The 8,824-nt window shown below is 44.3% G+C and overlaps 1 pseudogene; it reads left to right on the top strand.

Annotated features, from left to right (window-relative positions):
• The first annotated feature begins 465 nt into the window (after positions 1 to 465).
• On the top strand, positions 466 to 693 carry LOC112427172 (small nuclear ribonucleoprotein G pseudogene; annotated as a pseudogene).
• The last annotated feature ends 8,131 nt before the right edge of the window (positions 694 to 8,824 follow it).

An 8,824-nucleotide genomic window follows, 5' to 3' on the forward strand; every position in this document is an offset into this window, starting at 1 on the left:
ATGGGAGAGGTGGAACTTTGCCCAAATGCTGAGTGGAAAGAGCCAGGAGAGACTAAGATATAGATTTATGAGAGAACAGATAAAATTAATATAGTGTAAGCTCCTCAAGAAGGCAGGCCGAGACCCAGACATTGCCTAGGAAGAGAGCCTCTCTTCTCCAGGAACAGGACAGACTGAGGGGTTGATGCAGTGGGAGGTGAGTCTGCGGAAGCAATGAGCATTTCTTATGATAGCTTCTGCTTTCTCCGTGGTAGTAGGAAGGGGGTCATGGGCTTGGAGAAAGCAAGGGAGGAGGAAAGCTTGGAGGTTTGCAGGCAAAGGAGAAGACTTGAAATTTTGGACATAGGCCCACAATCGGCTAATGGAATGAGTGACATCAGACACGAAACACTGGGCCTATCTGTGAAGTGTGATGGAGGCCATAAATTCTGTTTCAGTGCATCTCTGAACCTGCTTAGTGACACCATGAACAAAGCTCACTCTCCCAAGTTGAAAAAACGTATGGACAAGTTGTCACTGAAATTAAATGGTGGTAGATATGTCCAAGGAATACTGTGGGGATCCAGTCATTTTATGAATCTAATGATAGATGAATGTGTGAAGATGGCAATTAGTGGGCAACAGAACAATATTAGAACAGTGGAAATAGAAGGAAACAGTATCATCATGTTAAAAGCCTTGGAACAGGTCTAAAAAATGGCTGTTCAGCAGAGGAATTCTTGTCCCCTCTCCAAAGGGACTGTTTTCTATGATGTAAAAATTAGATTGTGTACATTTTCATATTAAACTTTTTGTTAAATAAACTTTTGTAATAGTCAAAAAAATGGACACAGAATGACAGAGGTGGGTGGTAGTGTTAAATAGGTGGGTGTGGATATTGCTATGTACTAAGAAATATACATTTTTATTTCATCCTCCCCTAAAACCCTTGGAATCATTCCTAAAACCCTTGGAATCTCCAAAAGGATAAATGTCTTCTTGTATGCAAATAAAATTATTTTTGGCTACAGTGTCCTATAGTGTCTGCTGGTGGGGGTTGGTTGGCAGGGAAACCAACCATGCGATTAGGAGATTGGAACTTTCAGCCCACTGTCTCCAGGGAGGGTAAAAAAACTGAAGGTTGAGTCGATCACCAGTGGCCCATGATTTAATCAATTGCCGCTACATAATGAAGCCTCCATAAAAACTCAGAAGGACCGGTTCTGAGAGCTTCCAGGTTGCTGAACACATGGAGGGACCTGGAGCACGGTGCACCCTGGGAGGGCGTGGAAGATCTGTGGCTTTCCCACATAGCTTGCCTTATATACTTCTTCATCTGGCAGTTCGTCTACATGCTCCATAACTTTATAACAAACTGGTAAACATAAGTATTTCTCTGAGTTCTGTGAGCCATTCTAGCAAACGGTTAAACCCAAGGAGGAAGTCGTGGGAACCCTTGATTTATGGCTAGTTGCTGAGAAGTACAGGTCACAACCTTGTACTTGCAATTGGTATCTGAAGTTGGGGGCCATCTCATGGGGCTGAGCCCTTTAATGGTGGGGTCTGTGCTAACTCTCAGAATTAAATTGTAAGACACCCAGTTAATGTCTACTGAGCATTGGAGAATTGTTATGTGAAAAACCCACACATCTAGTGTCAAAAGTGAAGTAACTGAGTAAGGAACAGAGTTTGTTTTTCCCTTTTCAGTGGCGGAGGATGTATGGTGGGGCCCAAATGAGGAAGCCTCTGGTTATTAAATAGAACAGATCAGACAAATATAGCACTGTAGGTCAAGGGATCTAAGAGCCATAGACCTCAACTTCCTTATTATTTGGAGAAAATAATTATGAGACAAAGTAGCAAACATCTGCTTCTGGCCAGCCTCACAGCCAGCCCTTGCAGTGAAGAAGCCATGCCTCAGGTTCTAATGTCTCTTACCTGAATCACTGTGTTTTTTAGAAAAGATAAGCTCAATGATTTCAGCCCTTGCCTTTTCTTGTATGTAACGACTGACAGTATTAATGATTTTCCCTCTGCGATCTATAACCAGATGTGCTCTCACACCCAGACTTTGATGAGATTTTGCTTTAATGTAACTTCTGAGCACATCACCATCTAATACGTAAGTTGTGGGTTCATACACTGCTTTAGAGCAGTCTAACTGAAACAAAGATTCACTTGGGTTGCCATCCTCAGGAAGACTCAGTGAAACTGACTTTAATTCTGTAAAAGCCTAGGTTTCTCTTTCGTTGACACGATCTGTGATCTGTCACAGTTTTTACATTTTGTAACTCTATTGGGCTCATATAGGTATCAGAACAATGCTGGCTTCTTCCAGTATCTTAAGGTAACTGAGAAGGTTGCTTCATCTCAGACAGAAATTCCATTAGAGTCATTGGGGCACAGAGGTTTTTTTCTATTCTCCAACCTCTCCAGGAAGCAATGATGCATTATTTCATGAACTAGAAGTAATTAACCTGAGAATCTCTGCTATTTATATTTGGCAGCACTGTAACACTGTGTGGGCATTGACCTCTATGCGTGTGCCCGAGTGGTTCAAAGCTTGCTGTGGAAGATAAACTACCATAGGGTATGCAACCCCCACTCCTGTGTGGGGCACAGTGAAAACAACCACTGGTTCTGGAATCAGGGAAGCTGGGTTCAAATATTAGACCTTCCACTTGGGGAAGAGAAGTCAGGTTGATGGAGGGGAACCTCTCTAAGCCTCTGGTTTCCTAACCGAAGAGGCCAATGATAAGGCCAACCAACTGTGCACAGGTACTTACTGGAATACCCAACATTCTGAGCCAGCCACTATTGTGAGTGTGTCTTATAGTAACTCACTTTATCTTCACAGCTTTCTGAAAAGATACTATTTTCATCCTTATTTAACAGGTAAAAGAAACTGAGACACAAAGATTTTAAGTGATATGCCCAAGGCCACCCAGTTAGTGAGAGTCAAGCCTGTCTGACTTGGGTTGGTGTTCTCACCCACTCACAGCAACTGCTCCAGGCGCTAGTGAGATGTGCCACTTACTGAAGCCGGCACACCTTATAGTGTGTTTAGTTATCACAACAACCCACAGTGTCATTATCACGCCTCTTTCACAAATGAGGCTGTGGAAGCTCACAAAGGTTAATCCATTTGCCCAAGACCGACAGAGCCACTCTGGCAGAGCCAAGGTTAACTGGCTTCCAGAACCTGCTCTCTTCCTATGAAAATAAGGTAACACATGGAAAATGCTTGGTAACTTGTAAAACTCTGTATTGACAATGGTATTACCATTCTCAGTGGTCCTTACTTGCTCCAGAGCGCAGAACTTTGTGTTGCTTTTACAGATAAGAAAATTGAGTTTCAGGGCAGTAAGTTAATTTGCTAGCATTCCACAGACAGAGTTGGGTTTGGAACCAGGTCTGTGCTTCTAAAACGGGAGGCCCTTAGGCCCAGGGGTAATGGGTAAGGTGCTCTGCATAAAGATGGTGTATCCTTCTACAGAATTGATTTTATTCAGAATTTGGGTAGAAATATCATTTTTACGTTAAGCATAGCAATATATTAGTGCATCAGAATGCAACACTCATATTGGTTTTTATAGTAAAATATGAGACTTCAATTTTGCTTTTCCTCCTGCAGCATACGACTATCTCCTCAGGTCCCTCAGGATATGGATTAGCCCCTTTGGTCAGGAGGGGCACTTGGGTGGATGTTGGAGAAGCTCCTGCTACACTGGGCAGCCTCTCGCTGTGCCATGTGCCTCTGCTCCCCTCACCCACAGAGGATGCTTCCAGATGAATCCTGCCCAAATTCAGGGAGGCGGAAAGGCAGTCTCATAAGGAGCCTGTGAGTCCCTGAGAGTACTGTGCTTTTTACGCAAAAGATATAGTTACTTCTCTTTACCTGATTCATTTGCCAGTTGATGGAATTGATGTATTAAAATATGTTCACTCACTAGGTGTCTAACTTTCCCAAAATCCATCCAGACAGACAGCTTTGTGCCCACAGCTGTGAGTGTCTTGACATTTATCTCTAGAGATGCTGGGATCTAGTCTAGAGTCTGTTGTGTCTTGTTCTGTGACCTCAGGCCAGGCTCATTACCTCTGTGGGCTTCAGTAACCTCACTTGCAGGGGACAGGAGTTGGAGAATCACTAAGATTTTTTTTCCATTCGGGCAGGTTCTGGGGCCCAGGGGTTAAGTAAAGACAAGAACATGAGGTTCAGTAGCTGGAAATGTAAGTTCCCCGAGAGCAAGGTCTTTTTTGTTCATTGCCTGAAACAGTGCAGGACATACAGTAGACAGTGAGTTACTATTTGTTAAATGAAATAAATAAACCTCCCCAACCTCTTGCCTGGCAGAATCAGTAAATACAAGGGAGGGGACATCCAGACAGATGACCTGAACAGAGTGGGCATCTGGTTGACCTTTGCTCCCCCCACTCAGTGCTAGCCCAGAGCCTGGCATAGGTGGCTGCTCATGGATTGAGCTTTTAAACAGCACTGAGGGTGGTCGGCAGGCAGGAGTAGGGGTGGTCTCAGTGGACTGTGGTCATTAACAGTCCGTACTCCAAGAGGTCAAGGGCAAGATGAGGGAACATGACACTTACAGCTTCTGGCTGTGTTTGTATTGGTGGAGGTGATACCTGACTTAGATGTGAATAAAACCGCGCAGGACAAGGGATGAGAGCTGGAAGTGTTTTCTTATTTGTGTGTGTTGTTTTAGCCCCCTAGATGCATTGTTTTGCATTTGTAGTGTAAACAAAGCCTCCAGAGAGGTGGTGAAAGATGCTTCCTTCCCTTCTCTCCTACCCCGACATCAATGGATGTATTTTCCCTTCTCTACCACTGGGGGTCGCAAGTGCCCACAATAATGCTCCATTTTTTTTTTAATAAAACAAACAGGAAGTATCTTTTTTGTGAAGGAGATTTGTCCTTCACTGATGCACTGCCCTTTGGTTGATGAATACTCAGAAAAGGGGTAAGGACAGGGGATGTTGTGAGGGGTAGAACAGGGGAAAAATAGGGGGCAAAGCTTGGAGCCTGTTTCCAAAGAGCAAAAGAATGGATCTCCTCCCAGGTAAGCTGTCACCTCCCCACTGGGGTGGGCATAAGTACATGGTAAAGCAAGTGTGGGACGGGGAAACGGGCTGCCACATCCCCTACATCTCCAGGTTAAATAGTCTCCCAAGGTGACGCCACCAGGCAGCCAAAGTCAAGAACCATGGGTTTAGGATGAGGCCATATTTTAAAGGTGCATCGCTTTAAAGAAAAACATTGAGTTAGAAAAGATTTAAGAAGCCCATGTCCATGGCCAAAACAGTGAGTGGCTGAAGGTTTGAAAACATTATTTCACTGGACCTTTCTTCTCCACTGGGCTGCAAACCTCAGTGTTCATAAGCTTTGCATTCCCAATGCCTGGTGTAGTTCGTGGGCCACTGGAGACTTACAGTAAGCCCTGAAAGGAAGAAGAGAGAGAATGAGGAAGGAAGGGAAGAGATAAGGAAGGAAAGAATGGAAGGTGTGCATAGTAAGAAGGTAAATGTGGCAGATGGCCCCAGCGACTCCTGCCCTCTGGTGTTCATGCCTTTGTGTGATCCCTCCCTCAGGAGATATGGGCTGGTCCTAGTGACTGCATCCTAATAGAGACTACTTCAATAGTGATGGTATCTTACTTCCCAGGTTACAAAAAGGCTGTCACTTCTGTCTCGAGCACCTTTCTCACTCTCTCACTCTTTCGTTTTGAAGAAAGCCAGCTGTCAAGTTGTGAGCTGCCAACAACCAGGCGAGTGAGCTTGGAAGGAAGCGTGTTTCCCCGTGTGTCTGGGATGGCTGCAGCCCCAGCCAACATCTTGATTATAGCCTTGTGGGAAACCCTGAGCCAGAGACATCAGCTAACCACACTCAGATTCCCACCCCACAGAAACTGTGAGATAGTGTCACGCGCGTCCGTGTGAAGAGACCACCAAACAGCCTTTGTGTGAGCAATAAAGCTGTTTATTTCACCTGGGTGCAGGCGGGCTGAGTCCGGAAAGAGAGTCAATGAAGGGAGATAAGGGTGGGGCCGTTTTATAGGATTTGGGTAGGTAAAGGAAAATTACAGTCAAAGGGGGGTTGTTCTCTGGCGGGCAGGAGTGGGGGTCACAAGGTGCTCAGTGCGGGAGCTTTTTGAACCAGGATGAGCCAGGAAAAGGAATTTCACAAGATAATATCATCACTTAAGGCAAGGACCGGCCATTTTCACTTCTTTTGTGCTGGAATGTCATCTGTTAAGGCAAGGCAAGGCATTTGCACTTCTTTTGTGATTCTTCAGTTACTTCAGGCCATCTGGTGGTATACGCAAGTCACAGGGGATGCGATGGCTTGGCGTGGGCTCAGAGGCCTGACAGTTAAGTATTTGTTCTTTTCAGATGGTAATTTTATGATGACAGTGTTAGGCCGCAATAGGTACCTAATACAGATTTTGGTACCTAGAAGTGATATCTAGAAATGTAGGAGTGTAGGTAGTGGATGGATCCTGGAAGCATTTGAAGAGAGGGTTAGAGAAAGCTTAAATTGCCATAAACAGACTTTTTACAGAAATCTGGGTTTTGAAATCACTGCTTTTAATTATTATAACTTCCATGCACCTCAAAAACTGCAGATACTCTCTGCACATAGACAAAAAACTTTATGCAAATACTTGTGTTCCTCTTTAGCAACATGACAGAAGTTACTACTTTTTATGTTTTTAAACATGAGCACACTGTCATTGTTATTATCTAGCAGATAGCGCTAGATACATGCCAGGCACCATGCCAGGCATTGACAAGACAAAGGTGTATAAATAATATTTGCCCTTGAGAATATAGTCTAGGTAAATGTTTTTTGTTTATTTTTGTTTTAAAACTGGACCCTGGGTTGAGAAGTTCTTGCATCTTAGAGTTGTATGTATTCATTTTATTGACAGCAAAGATCATTTCAGCTGCTCTACACCATTCAGGATGTTATTTGATTCGAGTCAACTGTACACACAAAAGCTCTTTTTTGGTTTCTTTCTCTCTTCCTTCCTTCCTCCCTCCCTCCCTTCCTCCCTTCCTTCCTTCCTCCCTCTCTCTCTCTCTCTCTCTTTCTTTCTTTCTTTCTCTCTTTCTCTCTCTTTTTTCTTTCTTTCAGAACAGGGCCTTGCTCTGTCACCCATGCTGGAGTGCAGTGGCATAATCATAGCTCACTGTAACCTCAAATTTTGGGGCTCAAGTGATCCTCCTACCTTAGCTTCTCAAGTAGCTGAGACTATTCGGGCACACAACTATGCCCAGCTAATTGTATTATTATTGTTGTTGTTGTTGGAGAGATGGAGGTCTTGCTGTGTTGCCCAGGCTGAGGAGCTCTTTTTGTAGTAATCATTGCCTCCCTCTTGGTGCTGTTATGCCTAGATAGTTTATTCCCTGAAGAAGACCACCAGAGTCCAGAGTCAAAGCTAAGCAGCGAGGATCTTTATTACAGGTTCGAACCTGGAGCTCTCACTCGCTCGTGAAACGAGACGGGCAGGAGAGTTCCCCCCTTGCGCTCCAAACAGTGTTATATAGTCTAAAAACAGTGAGCATAGAATTATTATACAAATCAGATGTATGATTGGCTAGTGTTTGAACAAGGCGATTTGGCTAACTATGATTGGTTCCTGCCATTTCTGATATCTCGGTACAACCCTTGAGGCGGGAGAGCAGTTTTACACAAAGGCAGTTAATTATATTGCGTCAGGTTGCACAACCGGTTTATGGCAGCATGAGTGTATCTTACTTAAACACGTCTTGTGACCCGGCCTCAGAAAGAAAAACAGGTATTTACAGAACTTACGAAATCTCTGGTATGTGCAGAGATTAGAGAGCAGACAAAGGGTTTTAGCAATAGGATGTAGCGGGGGAGCGGGTACGCATTTTCGTGTTTTTGTGTCCTTTCATTTCCCCCTCTCATAAGTAACTGGACGTCCAATCTTGGATTTCCAGAGTCTTACAATGTAGTCTCACCTTCTGGGTGCAGGAGAGGCTGGTGATGGCTACAGAGGACCATTAGTTGATGGTATCAAATCTTTCTCTGACAAATTGTAAAATTTTACTTACCACACAGGGGCCTATAGTGAATAGAAGTAGTAAAGACATTAGGGGGCCTAAAAGGGGTGCCAGAAGGGAAAACATTGAAGAGTTCCACCAATTATTAGCTGCTGTAGTGAATTGTTGCTTTTTCATTTCTAAGCTTAGTTTATGTAGGCGTTGGACTCTTTCTTCAACTAACCCTGACTCATTTATATAGAAACAGCATTCTTCTTTGAGGAACATACAGGTACCTCCTTTCTCAGCTGTGAGTAAGTCTAAGGCTCTGCGGTTTTGAAGAGTGACCTGTGCTAGGGAGGTGAGCTGCCGCTGAAGGGAGGCTAGGGAATAGGCGGAGTCTTGAGGAGGTTAGACTTTCTCGGGTACTCGTCCCATACCCTGGCTGAGTGCATTTTACAATAGTGGTATGGGCAGCCTGCACTCTGGTGCCACCAATAATTTTTACAATTATATTCAGTCTGATCATATTCAAAACAGATCATGGGTATCCCCGGTTGGGCAATCTGGAACTTAGTGAAATTGAGGTAAATTGGAGTATTGCACCTGGAGGGGGGGCAGTCTGCACTAGCTAGCAGTTTACCTGCCTGAGGGGTTTCCCCGGGGTGAGTTTTGTTCTCATAGAGCCAGAACCTCCAGACATAGGGATTAGACAGCGCGGTAGTGAGGAAAGTCAGATGCATAAGGCATAAAAGCATAGGTAAGCTAGACATGGTTATGGCTATGGGGATGATGGCGCAGGGTTAGCTTTAAGGGATTGTTCTTA

The sequence above is a fragment of the Macaca nemestrina genome, chromosome 12 (assembly GCF_043159975.1).
Source record: "Macaca nemestrina isolate mMacNem1 chromosome 12, mMacNem.hap1, whole genome shotgun sequence".
Lineage (NCBI taxonomy): Eukaryota > Metazoa > Chordata > Mammalia > Primates > Cercopithecidae > Macaca > Macaca nemestrina.